Raw genomic sequence first — 21,109 nt, 5'->3', positions numbered from 1 at the left:
TCAAGGCAATCAATTCTGCTGCTTGTGCAGATAAGTTGTGTGGTAAAGACTTTGCTTCTAAAATCTCGGTATCAGAAACTACTGCATACCCCACTAGGTTCTGTCCTGTAGGATCCCTCCTGCACGAGCCGTCCACAAAGTATGTCACCTCGGCATCATCCAAGGGAACATCTGTAAGGTCTTTTCTAGGCAGTGTCTTTTGCTCAATCTCCTGCAGGCAGCAGTGTGGTTTGCCATCTGCGGGGTTTGGGAGCAAGGTTGATGGGTTCAAAGTTGTGCATCGTTCAATTATCATATGAGGTTTGCTCAACAGTATAGTCATACAGGAAAGATGTCTAGCAGGAGAAAGATATGCTACTTTTTCTTGCAGTAAAATAATCACAACTGCATGAGGCACTCTCAATGTGAGAGGGTGGAACAATACTACTGAGGCTGAAGCCTGCACTGCCATTGCAGCTGCAACTACTGCTTGTACACAGTGGGGCAAGGATCACACCACTGAGTCTAACTGTGATGAATAGTAAGCTATGGGGCGTTGTTTGTCCCCATGCTTTTGTGTTAACACTGATGTCGTATAACCTTGCTTACAGTCTACAGTTTGAAAAAATCACTTATGATAGTTTGGTAATCCTAAAACTAAGGACGATGCTATCAGTTGTTTCAGTTTGCAGAAAGCTGATTCTGCTTCTGGTGTCCACTGTAATAAATCCTGTGCTGCCATCGGCTTTTTGAATATCAAATTAGTCAGTGGAGCAGATTCCAGAGCATAATTTGGTATCCAACTCAGACAAAAGTTAGTAGTTCCCAGGAAGGGCATCATTTCCTTCTTGGTAGTTGGTCTAGGTGCTTGTAATATTGCTGTTTTTCTGTCTTCATCTAATATTCTGCCTTCTTTGGATATTACATATCCCAGGTATTTAACCCGTTTTCTCCAAAGTTGCAGTTTGTTTTTGTTTACCTTGTGTCCTTGAGTAGCTAAAAATTGTAATAATGCTATGGTATCTTCTCTGCATTCTTGCTGGGTGGGGGCTGCCAGCAGAATGTCATCTATGTAAAGTAAAATCCAACTACCTTTCGGTGGGATAAATCCCGCCAGGTTACTTGCCATTCCTTGTGCAAATATCATTGGACTTTCACAATATCCCTGTGGTAGTCTCGTATATGCATACCGTTTCCCCTGAAATGTAAATGCAAACCAGTGTTGGCTATCTGGGTGTATCGGTATCGAGAAAAATGCATTGCTAATATCTACTACAGAAAAATACCTCTGTTGAGGTTTCAAATCATTCAATAAGGTGTGTGGATCTGGCACCGTTGGTGCCCTGGGTATAACTGCGTCATTCACAGCTTGTAAATCTTGGACCATACGCCATTCCCCGTTTGCTTTCCTAACAGGAAATAAGGGTGTTTTACATGGTGAATCGGGAGATTCTATTAAGACTCCTTCCTTAAGTAAGGCTGCTATTATAGGTTTGATCCCTATCTCTGCATCCTTTCTCAAGGGATACTGTCTTTTCTGAGGTCTAAATGCTGATTTTGGAGTAATAGTAACTGGTCCTGCTGTACGAATACGTCCTACATGTGATTTCCCTGTTGACCAGAGAGTCTCTGGTATGCCTTGTAAGGCTTTTTCCTCTTCCTCCAGTAAGAGTAATACTCAGCTATCCTCACTTGCCTGTGAGTGCACAACTGGGTGTGTCTGTGTTATCCAATTCAATTTCTGCTTCTGTACTCCCTGTTCAGAGAGTTCTAACTCTGTCTGTTTTTCCCACCTTGTGACTTTTTCTCCAAAGTCTGCCCACTTAAAATTTTTATTTTTAGTTAAGCTCATGTGTGGCAATCGATTAGATTTGTAAAGCGCTAAAAATTCCTGGGGCAATGAACAGCTTATTACACTGTTTCCTTCTCTGTCCCAGTACAAGTTTCGTAATACTAACCTATTAGCATGGTTTTTAAACAACTCTTGCTCATACTCTTCATCAGGTCCTGGTCTATTACAGTAATATAGAGTACAATGCAACAAATGCTGTTTGTCAGTGTCAAGGGAGGGGGATTTGCTGATGGCTACGTTCATCGGTTCTTCGGTTACTGCCCCTGGACCAGTTGTAACTAAGTCCTGGCTGTACCAATAATATGTTTCACCCTCTGGTCGCACTACAAAAGTATCCATTTGTTGCTGTGCTTCCATACCCTGCATGGTTGGAACTACGGCTATGCCAAATATCTGCATCAAGTCTCTGCCCAAGAGATTTACTGGGCATTTTGCAGAAACAACAATTTTACTTTTCTGGGTCATTCCTGAAACGGGGTCAGTTATTGCTATGTCATGGGAGAGTGGCTCCAGATACAGCTGTCCATTGGCTGCTTTCACTAGTATGTAATCTGGTGATTCTGAATCTTCTGGTAGTTTGGAAGGATGTATCAGGGTCCATGAAGCCCCTGAGTCACACAGAAATTTGACTTCCCACCCCTCTATAGAAGCGTAATTTCCGGTTTTGCATCTGCTAGGTAGAGCTCTAGGCTCAATAATGCTAAGTCCAAAATTTCATTTTCTTCATCATCTATGAATTCATGTACATCCTCTATCCCTTCTGTCACATCCTCTACCCTTGCTATCACATTTGCATTTGTCCTTTCTTGTTTATTCTTATCCAGTGATTCCTGACTATCATATAGTCATTCCTCACCCTCCTTATCTTCCCTAGTTACCTTATCTTATTAAGCCTGCAATCCCTTGCCAAATGTCCCTTTTTCCCGCATTTAAAATATTCACCCCTTTTCTTCCTTTCTTCAAAATCTTCTGCTCGTTTATCAGATTGCTTGTTTCCCTGGGCATTTTTCTTACCCTTCTTCCCAGTTTGTACTACAAAGACTTCTGACCCATCTTCTACTGCAAATACTTGATCTTTCTTTTTCTTTTTACTATTAAAATGCCTTTCAGCATGTCTCGCATATTCAAGTAATGACTGTAATCTACTTGTACGATGATCTACCATGTGCTTTGTAATAAAGCTGCTAATGGGAGCAATACTGCCTTTTCAGAACGCATTCTTTAGCTGTTGCTCATATGGGGAATCATGTGTTTGATCTTCAGGTACCTGCATTCCACAATAGTTATTAAAACACTCTAATAATCTAGCATAATATCTATCAACAGTTTCACCTTCTTGTTGTATGCACTGATTAATGCAAGTCCAATCAGCCCTAGGCTTCCATTTCTCAGAGATTCAGTCCGTCAGACCTTTTACTCTGTTGTCCAGTTCTGCATTACTATGTGGGAGTGGTCTGAGCTCTGCATCACAGGGATTCCAGTTGCCACTGATCATGTGCCAATCTGGACCTACAATTTGTCTAACTACTTTCTCTACTTCTTCTCCATTCAAATGGTAACTTAACCTCATGCCCATAAAGTCTTCTAAGAATTTTCTAAAATTAACTTCCGGATGGGGAATTCCCTCTGTGGCTTTCCGGATATCTTCCGGTGTCCACGGTCTATAAACTAGAAGAGTCGGATCCTGTCCTGCCTGTGGATTTGGAACATCTATGAGTGGACATATCTCTTCCTCACTCATAGCTCGCGAATTTCTATTTATTTCATATAATTCAATGTCCCCTCTCAAGTTGTGTGCTCGAGACCTGGTCTTGATAGGATCCCTGACAAACGGTTTTGATTTTGCAGGAACAGCTGGGTATAGCAGAGGTGGATCAGCTTGTCCACTCACTTCATATTCTGGTAAGGGAAGCGGAGGGGGCGGAGGAGGGGCTGTGGCTATTACCAAGTTATTATCTTCTTTGTCTAAGAACATTGCTTTTGAATTTTTAATCTTTTGTTCCCTGCGATTTGCTTCCTCAAGCCACCTGTGTGCCTGAGGGACTCCTAATTGCCGTTGCTTTTTTAGCTGACCTTTTGCATCTGTTTTAAGTTGCCTGACAAGTTTAATAAGTCAAGATTTATCTAAATTACCATCAAATTTGTATTTATCAACCCATTTCGTATAGTACTTAACATTATCGGCACGCTGTAATTGCATATATTTCGCATCTTCTGTTAGGGGTGGGTCTCGGGAACTTTTTGTGCACTGATTTCCCTTGTTGCCTTAGCTAAGCTAAAAATTGTTATGTAACCCTTCTTATCACATGGTACCACGATTTTACACCTTTTCACAGTTTATCTAGAATAACTGTCTACCTATTCTGTTTCCCTGATCTATGACAAGACTGTAATCTTTTTGTCCCTGATCTGCACATACAAATCTTCCTGACAAAACAGTTCTATAACTAGTCCCTGATCTAAAACAGAAAAAAAGGTAAATTCCTCCTTACCTGACCCTCTGTGAGTTGATCCACTGGATCGTTGACTCGTCCTCCAATCCCAGATCAGAAACAGTGGCTGGCCTCTTTCGAATGACAATTCAGTCGGAGGTCTTTCAAAACAGAAGAGCCAATGTGGCCGCTTCTCCGTATGGGTACATGCCACCGGGCCCAATTCTGACCTAGGCCTAGAGTGAGAGGTCGATTCCGGTCCGAAGGACCAAACTGTCAAAGGAAAAATATACTTTAAAAATGATCAAAACACGGTAGGTTCAGGTTAAGGCACTTTAATCTTGCAGCAAGGAGACAAAAACGTGCTAATATAGAGTTTGTCTAACTAGAAACAGGAAATACTTTAATTTTATACACTTTCTAATAATTCATTGCCTACCAAGCTGACGTAACAAATCACAAGTCTTTTCATCATCACTTATTAATAATTAGTCTCATGAATTTCTGCTGATTTATCAATTTTTGTGAGAAACTTCCTAAGGAAAACAATGTGGCCTTGGTTACCACCGGTTAGATACATGCAATGTTACCATTCAAGGTACTATGGCTAATTCAAGCACAAAGCTAGCAGTTCATTTCTCTAACAATCCTTTGTCTACATTATCTCTAAGCTACTGCAGCTGTACATGTTCTCATACTACGAACAGAGCTGATTGTTTAGAATCATTACATTTACAGGATATAGCATTGCTCATTCATTCTCTCCTGACCTAGCAGATAAGCACCTGCTTCTCAAGTACATTTCCAAAAGGCATAAACATGAATATTGCTGTGCTAGCAATTACTAGGTCAGAGGGCATCTTGCAAGTTTCAGAAAGCACACTGCAGTTTCAAAAACATCTTTTCAGTCTCATATGAAACTCAATTTATATATAAAACAGTGCATATAAAATAGAATGAAAAACGTGTTAACTCATTTAGCTTCTAATTAGCATTAAGCATACACACATTAATACATATTTTTCTGACATCTGCCCTAAAATGTTTTTTGTTAAAAATTCTTTCAGACCTTCTTAGTGGAGGGTATTCGGAATCAAAGGTACTTTCATTACCATTCTGTCTATTACTGACAGAATTTTGGTTCAAGGAAACTGTGGCTTTATAGAAATTGTTGTTACCCACCGTTCCTTCTAAATAAGCTTTAGGTAAAGGGTATGCCAAACCATGCTTATACTCATATTCATCTCTTAACAGTTTATTTTTCTTTCTATCTATATTGTTACAAACTTCATTCTCAACTTTGTCAAAAATTGTGTTATATCTAAAAGAATACTGATTAAAATTCATGTCATTCAAAATAAAACCATTAATTTCATCAATATCTTTTAAAAGATCGTTAATCCTTTTATTAATTTTCAAAATAAACTCCATTAGTTTGATATCATGTCTATCGAACATCTTTAGTAATTCATCACACTCAGCTTGGCCTTTCTTAATGCCGTTAGGAAACCTAAAAGCATGAAGATCTTTTGGTACTCTCCACTTAACAATGCTTTCTTTCAAATAAGCATTGTCGCACTGGAGAGCACGTACTTTGTGAATTTTAACTTCAATAGACACTAACCTAGAGTCCACATTGTCCATTCCATTGTCGGAAACGTTAGGAAAAAGTCCACAGTCCCGTTTAGACCAGTCTCTAAGATGGTTGTGAATAGAGTTGGTAATTAGGTTAGTAGATCTTGGTCCTGTTTGCCCAGGGTTAACCAAAGATTGCGTATAGCTTTCCACATTCCGAAAACTCTGCTGGCCCAAGTTACGAGAAACCGGAAGTACTGTTTCAGTTTCGTTCCCTTGTTGGTTTCCGTTTCTACCTGCAGTGACGGAACTAGTAGGATTTTGCATTTTATATACAGCCTCCTGCAATTCGGAGACCTTGTTGGCAAGGTTCAAAATTAATGAAAATAAATGATTGTTGTTACCCTCCGTCTGTTGCCCACAGGGAAAGGGTAAGGAATCCAACTCCTCTTCAAAGACCGGTGAAAGATCGTGTTCTTCCATTACCAGTTTATGAGTTTAGAAGGCTACCACACACCCTCAATTAAACTAATAAAACACTGTAGGGAGTAAGAGTGGATAACACAACAAATAAAAGCAACCAACCACTCTGGAGCCGATATTCTAAAACCCAAATCAACAATTTATTTGATGTAGAAATCCAAGCAGTGTAGTACAGTCAAAAACATTAGGTCAAGTGCTTCCGTATTCAAACTTCATCAGAACAGTTAAACATCAGTTACTTAGCTCATTTTATACACATTCAATCAATTAACCATTAATTAATTGTTGTTATAATAAAGTGACAGTGCTTAAATACCAATAAAAAATAAAGGTTAAACATACTTTCTAATCACTTTTCAAAAAATAAGTGTAATTCATTAAATGTTAAGAAGAAGTTTTGTAAAAAATTTTGTAAAAAATATAGGAGTGAAAAACATATAAATATATAAGTCTAAGGAATAAAATTTCAAAGTTTCAATGCCCTAAATTTTAATTCGTGTTTAATACTAACATATTTATTCATACCAGGGAATTCACTAGCATTTAGTTTAAGTTGCCACCTAACTTCTGCCCAAAACAACTTATTAGTCCAGCCACCACCTCTAAAATATTTTTCTACTACTTCAAGAATACCAAATTTAAAGGAGTGTGTAGGGTACAAATTAATGTGTTTAAAGAGTGCATTTTTTTCATCCTTTTTGTTAATACTGTAGCAATGTTCATAAATTCTTCTACTCAATCTTCTCTCTGTCTTACCCACATAAAATTGTCCACAATCCATACATATAGCTAAATAAACCACACCTGCTGTTATACAGGAACCTGCAACAAAAGAAACCTCTAGGTTGTAGGGTCCTAATTTAATCTTTGGGGTGTCGAAAATAAATCTACAATACTCACAGGACCCACACTTAGTGGTCCCTTTTGGTTTCTTATTATTATTTAAATGTGGGTTTTCAAGTAAGAACTTTAAATTACTATTAATCCTATAGATACATAGAGGCTGGTCACCTAAAGTAGTTAATAAATCTCTATTACCTTATTATAAGATTAAATTAGGATCCTACAACTTAGAGGTTTCTTTTGTTGCAGGTTCCTGTACAACAACAGGTGTGGTTTATTTAGCTATATGTATGGATTGTGGACAATTTTATGTGGGTAAGGCAGAGAGAAGATTGAGTAGAAGAATATATGAACATTGCTACAGTATTAACAAAAAGGATGAAAAAATGCACTCTTTAAACACATTAACTTGTACCCTACACACTCCTTTAAATTTGGTATTCTTGAAGTAGTAGGAAAAAATTTTAGAGGTGGTGACTGGACTAATAAGTTGTTTAGGGCAGAAGTTAGGTGGCAACTTAAACTAAATGCTAGTGAATTCCCTGGTATGAATGAATATGTTAGTATTAAACATTAATTAAAATTTAGGGCATTGAAACTTTGGAATTTTATTCCTTGGACTTATATATTTATATGTTTCTCACTCCTATATTTTTTACAACATTTTTTACAAAACTTCTTAACATTTAATGAATTACACTTATTTTTTGAAAAGTGATTAGAAAGTATTTTTAAACTTTATTTTTTATTGGTATTTAAGCACTGTCACTTTATTATAACAACAATTAATTAATGGTTACTTGATTGAATTTGTATAAAAGGAGCTAAGTAACTAATGTTTAACTGTTCTGATGAAGTTTGAATACGAAAGCGGTTGACCTAATGTTTTTGACTGTACTACACTGCTTGGATTTCTACATCAAATAAATTGTTGATTTGGGTTTTAGAATATCGGCTCCAGAGTGGTTGGTTGCTTTTATAATTTCCAGATAATGTACTTTGGTTGCAATATTTGTGAATTCTTTGAATTACACTTATTTTTTGAAAAGTGATTAGAAAGTATTTTTAAACTTTATTTTTTATTGGTATTTAAGCACTGTCACTTTATTATAACAACAATTAATTAATGGTTACTTGATTGAATTTGTATAAAAGGAGCTAAGTAACTGATGTTTAACTGTTCTGATGAAGTTTGAATACGAAAGCGGTTGACCTAATGTTTTTGACTGTACTACACTGCCTGGATTTCTACATCAAATAAATTGTTGATTTGGGTTTTAGAATATCGGCTCCAGAGTGGTTGGTTGCTTTTATAATTTCCAGATAACGTACTTGGTTGCAATATTTGTGAATTCTTTGAAAGAGGATATAGCTTCATTCTTCCAATTCTTGGTTATACTTTTCCTCGCACTTGATAAAATGGACCATAAGAGAGGGTATTTCATTCTTTTAACACAAACAGGAATAGGGGTATTAAAAAGAATTAATGACTTGGATAAAACAAAATTGTCACCAAATAAAGTCTGTAAAAAAGATTGTTATTCCAATAATAAGCACAACACAATCAAAGAACGTGTTGCCAATCTGCTTTAAGCTCCTGTTTACATCTCCAACAATCTTGCTTCTTCTTAAACATTAATTCAGTTTTATGAGGTGTGACAAAAGATCTATGCAAGAATTTCCAAGTAAAAAAATTTCATGTAAAATAAGTCTGTTAAGAAGATGTTAACATATGGAGGTCTGTTATTAATGTGAGTAAAGTAATTCCAATAATTGTCATTGCAACTTTTTGTTTCTTTCGTCATCACTATATAATTTGGATAAGAGACCCTCTCCCAGTGTGTTTTGTTGTATTAATAATATTAAAAATTCAATTAGTTTTGGGATAAAGATATCTTACTCTTGGTTGCATTAACTTAATTTTACCTACTACATATTGTCTGCAAGATTGTACATCCAGCCACATATCTTTGCTTAAATCATAGGTACTTATGACATAATCAGCAGAATGCAGTTTTTCATTATTCATTAACTGAAACCAATATATCAGACTATTTCTTTAAATATAATCAGTGTGTCTAACTTTGAAGTGAAAATATTATTTTGAGTGTATGCTATAAGGAAAAGAAGAAAAATCCATGCCTTATATGTTGGATTTCTATAAATTAGATTTCTAAAGGTATTTAATATAGTAGAAATAAAATAAAAGCCAGTTGTCTGGTGACTCCTTTCTGAAAAGTAATCTTTCATTGTGGATGTAGTTTATTCAGCATGTATTGAATGCCATTGCCAAGTACTGTAGTGTGTTTGGATCAAGTCCATCTCCAGTGTAGAGTCTTTCCCCCTAATGAAGAATGTTTAATGCCTTGTGAGCACAGATTGAGTTTGCTGCATTATTTTGTGCACTTGAGCATATTTGTTGTACTTATGTTCACCACTTAAGCAAGATCTTTTATTTTCTAGCTATGGAGAAAGCCTGGTTATACTTTGTTACTACGAGAAGTTATTTATTCAATGCATCACTTTTTTTCTGGTGCATTGTAAACTGTGATGGTAGATCACAGTCTTAAAATGTATAGGGGTTGCTGAGCATAAGCAGATTTTTGCTTGGGGATCACTAGTGACTTAATCAGAGTCCTTAGTACCTTGTTTGATGACACTAATTTGCAGGCAGGTGTCTGTGTGACTCAGCATTGTGCCTAAGTTATTCAGTGCCCAATCATTTATTGTATACTAGGCGAAGAGGCAGCAGACTGTACAAGACTGTAGCTGTTCTGGGCATCTAACAGTACACTGACATATAATTGCTGCATATTTTGGGATATTGTATATATCCATGTACCCTGTTCATCCTGGAACCATGCTCAGCTTCGGCTTAGCAACATGTTTCTGGTGGAAAAGCAACAACACACACACACACACACACACACACACACACACACACACACACACACACACACACACACACACACACACACACCTTGAAGGGCATAATGAGTGTACAACTGCAGTCATTACAGTAAATATGAATAACTGGCTCTTGCAGATAAAAAGTATGAATTATTTCTAAGATTGCTACATAAGAAACAAAGCCAGCATCCTTCTCTCTTTCTCTCTCTTTCTCACTTTTCCACTCTCACTGTCTCTCTCACTCACATACAGCACACACACACACACACACACACACACACACACACACACACACACACACACACACACACACACACACACACACACACAAAGAATCAAATGCAGGTACCAAAACATCTACCTAATGTACTTGATATTATTCCCAAAGTAACCCAAGACATACTGATCAAACAGCTGGACTAGTGCAGTAGGCCAGAATGACTGTGGAGTGGAGAGAAAAGAAAGGGATAATGGTAATCAGTTTCTTAGTGCTGACAGAAAAAGAACACTATCAGGGTAAGGTATCACCTCCCAAAACAAAGCACAAATCCAAATAAGAAGAGGTTGATACTCCACAACAAACGAAGCAAACCAGATAGATAAAAGAAACAAGCCCTTTATTCAAATAAGTAAGCGCTTTCACGTTGCTTGGAACGATTCATCAGACTTCAACAAACCATAGAAATATAAATTAACTTATATATAAGTAAAGCACCAATGAAAATCACATTAATGTGTCACATGCAAATTACAAAAATACATCATTTCCTTTCCATCAAATATTTAAAAGTTACATAAAAAAAATATATATATATATCCTAAAAATTATAATGCTAAAACATTCTAAAACATATGTTGAATTCAGAAACATATTTTTACCATTTAATGTTTCAAGGGTTTATCTAATAAAAATGGTCTCAATGAAAATTTATCATTTAGACCATGACCTTTATTCGCAGATAACTTAATTATCCACCTAGCTTCAGCTTTTTCTGTCTTATTACCAAAATTGCCAAGTCTTTCTGTCTCTATCAACTGTCCTATCACTAAAAATCTAAAGGCATGTGTAGTGTCATTATATAGTGAGTGCTTGGCTAGAGCATTCCCTTCATTTTCTCTATGAATAGCATATAAATGCTCTCTTATCCTTTCTCTTAAAGTCCTATTGGTCTTCCCTATATAGAAACAATGACATTTTATGCAAGAGGCTAAATAAATCAAATTTCTTGACTTACAATCAGCGTATTCATTAAATTCATATTTGACACCAGTATCTGGATGTATAAAAACATTAGAATTCATTATATATATATATATATATATATATATACACTGGTTGCATGAGCGACATGCAAAAGTACCCTTTCTCTGAGATGTTGCTTCTCTTTTCACCTGCATACCCAATGATGTAGGGATAGATTTTTAAGGCTTTATTTGTTGAATAAAGGGCTGAGTAACAATCAGGTTATTAAATTCACAATGTTATTAGAAATGGTTCTCTGTCACAATGTTTTTACTTTTAATAATGAATACTTCCTTCAAATCAAAGGAGTAGCTATGGGCACATCTTGTGCAAACTCTTATGCTAACCTTGTGTTAGCATATTGGGAGAACACGTATGTCTTAGAACATTTGGTTTTTTCTACTTCTATAAAGTATTACAAACGTTTTGTGGATGATCTTTTTTTAATTTGGGGAGGCACACTAGAGCTTCTAAATGATTTTGTTCTATATATTAATGGAACTACCACATTTCTCAGACTAACTGAAATGCATTCACAAAATACTATTGATTTTTTAGATGTGACATTGAGAAAAAATGGTAATACTCTTGAAACAGAAGTATTTAGAAAGTTATGTAAGAAGAATGCTATTCTTCATAGAAGTAGCATGCATCCTCCCCATATACATAAAAACATTGTGAGCAATCAGGTAAAACGTTTCTCTAACATAACTAGTGATGATTTAGTTTTTTCTGAAGCATTAAAAACTATAGAAAGTGATTTTAGACATAGAGGCTATTGTAATAGTGATATGCGTTCATTAGATACTTTTGAACGTACACATTTAGGACATCCTTATATTAAAAAACAAGGCAACATAGATGAGAGACCTATAGTGAGGAATAATGACAAGAGGAGGTTAGTGATTCCTTTCACTAATAATAATACTTCTATTGTCAACATTATTAAGAGACACTGGAATATTTTGCAGTTAGATGATGGTATAAAAGACTTAGTTGGTGAGAAACCATCTTTTAGCTATAAGAATACTAAGTCCTTAAAACGTATGCTTTGTTATGAAACAGTGCCTAGGAATAAGATCTCCTCTCAGAGAAAGGGTACTTTTGCATGTCGCTCATGCAACCAGTGTATATATATAATGAATTCTAATGTTTTTATACATCCAGATACTGGTGTCAAATATGAATTTAATGAATATGCTGATTGTAAGTCAAGAAATGTGATTTATTTAGCCTCTTGCATAAAATGTCATTGTTTCTATATTGGGAAGACCAATAGGACTTTAAGAGAAAGGATAAGAGAGCATTTATATGCTATTCATAGAGAAAATGAAGGGAATGCTCTGGCCAAGCACACACTATATAATGAGACTACACATGCCTTTAGATTTTTAGTGATAGGACAGTTGATAGAGACAGAAAGACCTGGCAATATTGGTAATAAGACAGAAAAAGATGAAGCTAGGTGGATAATTAAGTTATCTGCGAATAAAGGTCATGTTCTAAATGATAATTTTTCATTGAGACCATTTCTATTAGATAAACCCTTGAAACATTAAATGGTAAAAATATGTTTCTGAATTCAACATAAGTTTTAGAATGTTTTAGCATTATTATAATTTTTAGGATATATATATATATATATATATATATATATATATATATGTAACTTTTACATATTTGATGGAAAGGAAATGATGTATTTTTGTAATTTGCATGTGACACATTAATGTGATTTTCATTGGTGCTTTACTTATATATAAGTTAATTTATATTTCTATGGTTTGTTGAAGTCTGATGAAGCGTTCCAAGCAACATGAAAACGCTTACTTATTCGAATAAAGGACTTGTTTCTTTTATCTATCTGGTTTGCTTCGTTTGTTGTGGAGTATCAACCTCTTCTTATTTGGAGTTTCTTAGTGCTGCTAACATATGATACAGAGTATTCTGCACTGGAAAGAAGAGGCATATTGGCCTGAATTTGACCTAGGTATCTCAAGGTTAATTAGCAACCAGTACACTGGAGCAGCCAAGGAGTTAAGATGGGAGTGAGTGGACAATACTGGCTCACCTGTTTGTAACGGCTGGCTCTAGCCTACTGCACAATAAATCTGCGCAATAAATCTCCTAGAGTCTATGGGCTGAGATGTGTGATTGATTCTGCTAAGGCATATCCACACAGTAGTATGAGGAATAAGAAAAAAGAAACTGCTCATAGAAGGAAGCATTGCAACCATTCATATTTGGGAATGTGCATGGCAAGTCCAGGGAAGGGTTTAGGGCAAAAAGACTGCTCTTAGCTCTTTTACTGGCAGTTGTGCCATGACAGACTGTTGCCTATTGCCTAGATGATTAAAACCTGTGTTAGCATTAAGTTATTTTTAATGACATCTATGTTTTCCATTGTTTCTAATTTCAGTACAGTTTTAATTCTTAGAATTATGGGTAGATTCTTTGGAGGATGAATCACTTGAATACCAGCTTAGTAAAGCTAGATATGGCCAATATGGCACTGCAGATATTTACAATGTGTGTATGCATCCCTGGGCAACTGATACATCTATGCACGCTTTAGTCTCACACTTTGAGCATTTATTTTATTTTTCCTACGTTCTTACATATACCGTCTGTCTTTTTTAGAGCATTTGAACAATAGTGTTAGAGTATACTATACACCTGTATCTGGTTTGAACTGAACATTTTTTTTAGTTTTCCGAATTTCTTACCAATACAGACTTGTACTCTTGTATAATTATATTGGACTCCTTTTTAGACTTCACTGTATGAACTCTTTTTCACTTTGAGGTGTTACATCACATTTTCATGTTTCTGTTCACCACCATACAAATTATTTTGAACACCGATATTTTTCTTTGAACACTTTCTGTCACATATTCTTCATAAAAATGAAAAAAGAAAAACAGGTCAAAGCCTTCACATATCCTTATTGTAAAACTTGTAACATGAGACTTGAATTTCACTTGATAAAGCTTTTCTCTTTGTCTTGTGGCATTTTTTTCTTCAACATTATTGCTGTTTTAACAGACCCTCACTTTATTACAAATGTTTACCTTTATATGAAGTCACATTTTACTTTGCACACATCTATTCCCCAGGTTTTAAATGTGTAGTAGTAATTTCACTTGATCTGCCTGTATATCCTCCTGTCCCCTTCGTTTTTGTTCAGGATAGTACTTGCATGAGATTATGTCAGAGAAGTATTAAGCTTTTTTAGACATTGGTCATATCAATTCCTTTTATTTCATGCACATTTTGAGGAACAGACAATTGCTAAGATAAGAATCTCTAGCTCCTGGATATTTAAATGCAGCTGTTTGTCCCCATTTCTCAGTGTTATTAGCAGCAGTTACATGATGGATTATTACATTTTAAGTTGTTATCTCACTTTATTTTAGTAAATTTGAGGATCTTTATATGCATACGTAGAATTTGTGTTATTTTTAATGTACTTAATTTTTTCATGCCAAAATAGCTGATTGTGTTGTGTTTCATTTCATGTTATAAGTACTGGTTGTCTGGGGTCTATATTATATATTCAAGGCTTCAAAATTTCAAACCTCATATGTTCAACAACATATGAGTGACACTTGAATCTTTGAATATATAATAAAAACGTAAAAAAAAAAAAAAAAAAAAAAAAAAAAAAACACCTTAACACTCTGAGCAGGGAGGCAAGCCCCCCAGCACCCCCACACCCCTCCTACTTAAATATACCAACTCCGAGACCACACTTCTGTGCAGAAAAGGGAAATTTTCCCATTCTGCGCATACGGAGCCATTATCTTTCACCTTCAAACTTTTCAAAGTTCAATCATATAGTGTCGACCATATGACATTCGAACTTTGAAACATTCGATAATTTAATAGGGACCCAGTTGTCTGAACTGCCTCATCTCATTCAGGCCTACAGTATTTGAATGGCAATCCACTCACAGTGATTATTTTTCCTGTATTATGGTATGGAATTCATGGCATTGAGAACAATTAAGTTTAAATGTCAGAAAAATATTATATTATGAGCAAATAGGGTGAAAGTCACTTAACTTGTTTAATTAAAAAAAAAAATTCTCACATTTAAATTTATTGTGACTCTGAGCTCCAGATAATTGTTGTCAAGCTTAACAAAAGTCAGGAATTTGATTCCTTGTTAAGTGACTGCCAGCAACTATGAATGAGTTAAAGTTTACTTGCTTTGCAGAAATAGACTGTGATTGTGTTACAGTGATTTTTTTTTACAATAACTTCACAGCTGTGCAACCATGACTTTTGTACATGTATACAAAAGCTGTGGAGGTTGATCTGTTTGTGAAGCTAGAGGTACTGCAGTCTGGAAACAATAAAAAAGAGGACTGAACACAGTTAATTTTTCATCAATTTTATTTATTCATAAAGCATTATTATTTAATTCATATTTCTGTCAGCTATTCATCTTCTGGAAGGACGGCACAGCACAATGCAAAATGCCATGTACTCTTTTGTGACAATTTCCTAGCTTCATTAGGATAGCATTTTCTGACATCTGCAAGAGAAAGTGAATTGTTTTAAAACAGAGTTGCATCCAAGAAAGACCATAAAACAGATTACTAAATCACTACAGAACCTTAATTTCCTGGCAGAGTACCAACACTCAAAGTTGGAATTAAATAGTGTACCTTGAAAAGGATGTAACCTTGGTTAGAGGGGGACACATAAGCAGGATGGGTGTTGTAGATAATAATGGAATTAGAGACCAATCAGAGACCAAACATTATAATGTCCACCTTATGAATGTTTCATCCAAATGACAGAATTCAATGATGTAAAAATTAATGAGCACTGTATATATTTTATAAAAATGTAAGTATGATTGTCCAAGGGATGGAGTTGGGTTGATGCATATGGAGGATGGTTGTACTGCATTCAAGATCAGCACAGAGGATAAGGATTTGCATTTTTTTCCAACCAAACAAACAAGAGGGTTGCTTTTGCCATTGGGTTCCAGCTGAGATTGCCCTATCAAATAAAAGTAGTGTAGGCCTTTCCATATAGAAGAATTACCCAGAGATACATTTTCCTCTATGTCAAGAGGAAAACCTCTTTCAAATTTTAGTATAAATAGATATGGTATCCTGCTTTTGGGGGTGGTGTTGAAATTCACAGACTACTTCGACATATAGAGTCTCTGCGACATCGTTATGGCATCAAGATCCAAATTGGAAACTTCCAGACCATTCAGTGTTAGTATGACAGTTGTCTTCAGTGCAGAGAATGCAGTCCATCTGCTCTACTTTCTTACCCCGAAGGTCATGGGTTAAGTTTAAAAGTAGGGTAGACCAAGGCTGTTTTTCACCCCTGGAGGTCTGAGTTTCATGTTTACATGGTAAACTAGAATGGATTATAGGAGATGATTTTCATCTGTTTAAAAGCCCACATATTAGTCCCAATGCTAGAAAATAGACATCGCAGAAAAATGGGGGCAGGTGGTGAATTTCTTTGCTCATGAAACATTATCCAGATCTGATTCAATGCAAATAACTTGGTGGAAGGGCATTTCATTATCATATATGAATTTACTTTTTATGCTACATCAAGACTTACACATCAGTTTCTGTAGCTCAATTTGTATGAAAGGATTTGCTGGTATGTGCAGTTTCTTTATAACTAAAATGTAGTTTTAGACAGAAAGCAGCAGACCATTAGTAGTACTTCATCACTGAAGCAAATTGGTACCACTGGTAGATGGTTTAGTTCTCACAAATGATGTCAGTCTCCACCATCAGTGATCCAAAATAGGGAATAGATGTTGGATATGCAGAGTGCATGCTTACAGGGAAAGACTGTAAAGTTTATTCTCTGTTTCTAAGGAAACAGTGGTGATAAGGAGCTGTTGAGACTGAGGGAAGGGGTCACTTAGTAAACATATGAAGAATCATATAAAGAAGGGTGCTTCTTTAATGATGTCATCACTGCTGATACACCTGATGATGTAGTGGAAACACTGAATGATAACAAAATAAAATCTTCTCCATGGATCCCTGTATGTAAACATATGCAAATACACACACACACACACACACACACACACACACACACACACACACACACACACACACACGCACACGCACACACACACACACACACACACACCTGCACATGCACCATCACACATGAGTGTGGTCCCCATCTACCTCTGCATGTTTCACTCCACATGGGCTTTTTGAACTTGACTATTTCAGATTAGGAATCAAAAATGTAAGTTATTACTATGTATTAAAATATAACAATATGTTTATTTATTAGTTTGTGTTTTGTCGTAAGACATGCTAAAACAAAAACTTCAGGATTTTGGATTACCCCTCATCCAACATGTCATGTTTTTCCTCTAAGGGTTTGCTTAACTCACTCAGGCACACTGTAAGGGATCTGTTTGATGGGTCACTGAGATCCTGTGTTTATATGGTGTGTCACTAGATGGGAACACCCTGGCTTACCATTAAGCATGGACAAATTCTGTCGTAGTGCCTGGATCTCCTGAGCTTGAGTAAGAAATAGCTATACACCTCCCCTTTCCCCCCACACTTTATTAAATTTTATTGCATTTTATATTTTTTTCTATTTCTCTCTCTTTTTTTATTTTTTTATTTTCGGCTTTGGAATGTTATACTATGATAGTGTACAGGTACTCTTCTTACCTATTTTATTACTTCTTCTACTGACTGAAGTCTTATATCAAGTCTACTTATGAGTGTTCCTTTATGCTACCCACTATCCTGACATACTTTTCTGCATGCTTGCTCTTATTATTTCTTTGGTTGCTTTGTACTGTGTTACTGTTTATACACTTTCACCAAAGTGAATAATTTTTCTTTTCTTCTCTGTCTCCCCCACTCAGCACATACATTTCATATTTCTCTTCTCAGGGACTGTTTTGCTCAGATCTCTGACTGCACAAAGCATTTCTTTGACTCACTGCTGAATTGTTAGCATTCTGTCACAAGTCTTAGTGATCAAACATTGCCTCACATCACAGTATCTGCATTTTTATGCTTACAATTGTTTCTTTTCATGCTGTCTGAGACTATTTTACATTTATATCTTGTAACTTTATTCATTAACAACCATTCATTAAGCCCATACCAGGAAGAGAAACAAAAGAAAACCGTATATATCAGTCTCCAAAGTAAGCATGGTTTTATCTTGTGATACAGAAACTGGAGTGTTCAATCCAGCAACAACAACTGATGACTTTGGGACAGTGAGTAGCTAACACTGTGAACCATAAAAGTGGCATGAAGCGGCATTTACTAATAATACTGGACTTGTAAGTACTATGGGAGTAAGACAAGAGTAGGAAAATCCTTTCATTTATTTTTATTTATTTTATTTATTTTATTTTACATTTGTTGACCGGGCTAGTCTAGCTGGATATATGTCCATTTTCAGTAGAGGCCCAGGGAGATAAGTTCCAAAGTTCAATTACAGTACATATCTACAGAAGTACATACATGAGATCGACTACATTAATAATAACTAAAGCAGTATTAGCTAAAAAGTGGTTGCAGGTATATAGAGTATATAACACAAAATATTGACTAAACATAATACAATTTATCATGAGGCTGCATTTTAACTGTTCAGAAAGATTGATAGTAAAACACATAATATAATTCTAGATATAAGAAGGGGAAAAAAGGAAAGCAAGACTGGAATAGAAGTTGAGTAAGAAAATTCTAATCGTGAAGACTGGAACTTTTATGAGAGAATACTAATAGGTAAGGCTAGGTAGTAGAGGTAGAATGGTAGTTGAATTCTGATGTGTTTGTTACTGAGCTGAGACAGTGAGGTAGAAACAGGTAGCTAGAGCATATAAGGTGGGGTTGAAACAAGTAGTGAGAGCTTGTAGGTTAGTCAGGTTTAGTACAGGGGCACATCCAATGTGTTTTAAGGAAGAGCTTAAGTTTATTTTTGAACAAGGAAATAGAGGGAAGTGTTGAAAGTTCAGTGGGGAGTAAGTTCCAGATTTTCCCAACAGTGTTAGTGAAGAGAGAGTCTCCAGCTCTATTGTTTGATTTGATAATATTTATGAGGATTTTTGTGAAGATCTTAGGGATTTCAGGTTATTGTAGGGATGAATAAGGTTAGATAGTATGGGTGTCTTAGCAGGTTGATAAAGAATTTTATGGGCAATGGTCAGTTGATTATATTTTAGCTGTTGCTGTAATTCAAGCCACCCTAGGTATTTTAGATTAATACAGTGGTGTGTTTTAAAAGGGTTACCAGTGGCAAATCTGGCTATGTTGTTGTAGGAGTTTTCTAGTTTTTTAAGGTTATTTTTTGACAGGTTAGTGAAAATGGGAGAGGCATAGAGTAGGGTAGAGATTAGATGGGTGCGGGCGATAGTTATTCTAGTTGCAGGAGTGAGGAAGGGTTTGATCCTATATAGTGAGCCTATTTTTCTGTTAGTTGTTTTCAAGATATTATTAATATGAGTGTGAAAGTTAAGGTTGTTGTCTATGGTGATACCTAGCAGTTTGGTAGTAAGATCCTGGGATATAACAGTGCTATTATTGGAAGCTATAGTGAAGTCAATTGGTGGAGATGTATTGGTAGGTGTAAAAAGTAGAAGTTTAGTTTTTTTGGGATTTAGTATGAGACAGCATTTTGTAAACCATAGTTCTACTGAGCTAAATAAGTTCTGTGTAAAGAAGTGAAGTTCGGATGCAGATGTGGCTGAGCATATAAGTGTAGAAACATCTGCATATTGTATGCATGTAGCTTGGGGAACTACTTCGTGAAGGTCATTGATGAATAAGGAAAATAGGAGTGGGCCTAGTATGGACCCTTGAGGGACACAATATTAACGGGTAGTTGGGTAGAAAGAGTGGTATTCCAGAGCACAGCTTGATGTCTGTTATTTAAGTAGGATAGGAACCATTTTATAGCTAGTGCTTCAAGTGACATAGATTTCAGAATGTTTATGAGTATATTGTGATTTACCATGTCAAAAGCTTTGGACAGGTCAATGAAAAGTGCAGAGGAGAGCATGTTAAGGTTGCGGTTTTTGTTGATGGTGTCCATGAAGGAGAGGAGGGCAGTAGTAGTGCTGTGGGAAGGTCTGAAGCCATGTTGGGAGTTGGAGAGCAGGTTATTATGGAGAAGGTGGTCTAATAATTGCCTATGGATGCACTTTTCCATAACCTTAGATAAAGGGGAGAGTAGGGCTATGGGACGATAGTTGGAAAGGTCAGTGGAGTCTCCCCCTTTATGAAGGGGAATAATATGTGAGACTTTCCAAAGAATGGGGACGTATCCTTCAGTAATGCTTCTATTGATGAGAATGGAGATGGGGTAGGCAATAGATTTGGCTGCTAACTGTAAGTATTCTGCAGGTAGTTGGTCAGCAGAGGGAGTGCAAGCTTTAAGTTTTTGTAAAAGGGTGAGAATAAAAGCTGTAGGGACAGGTTGGAAGTGAAATGGAGGAGGTGGGTTGGATTCAGACAGATGAGGTTGAATTTTGTGAAGAGAGTTGACTGGCTAGAGTTTGAATAGTTTTGGTGAAAAAGGTATTAAAGGCATTGGCAGTTTGTTTAGGGTTGTTGTGGTCAGAGCCTTGTGGGTTTGGTGTAATAGATTGAGCGGGGTGTAATAGTTCATTAATGCTTGCCCAGAATTTTTGTGGTTTATTATGGTGGGATTGCTGCGAATGTAGGTAGTAGTTTTGTTTATCAGACATTATAGCTTTTTTTGTTTCATTTCTCAATTGTTTAAAGTTTTGGAGGTCAATGGGGTTCT

Source organism: Protopterus annectens, chromosome 8.part0, assembly GCF_019279795.1.
Source record: "Protopterus annectens isolate FY-2018-M chromosome 8.part0, PAN1.0, whole genome shotgun sequence".
Lineage (NCBI taxonomy): Eukaryota > Metazoa > Chordata > Ceratodontiformes > Protopteridae > Protopterus > Protopterus annectens.
The sequence above is the reverse complement of the archived record's forward strand: the minus strand, read 5'-3'. Positions refer to the sequence as shown.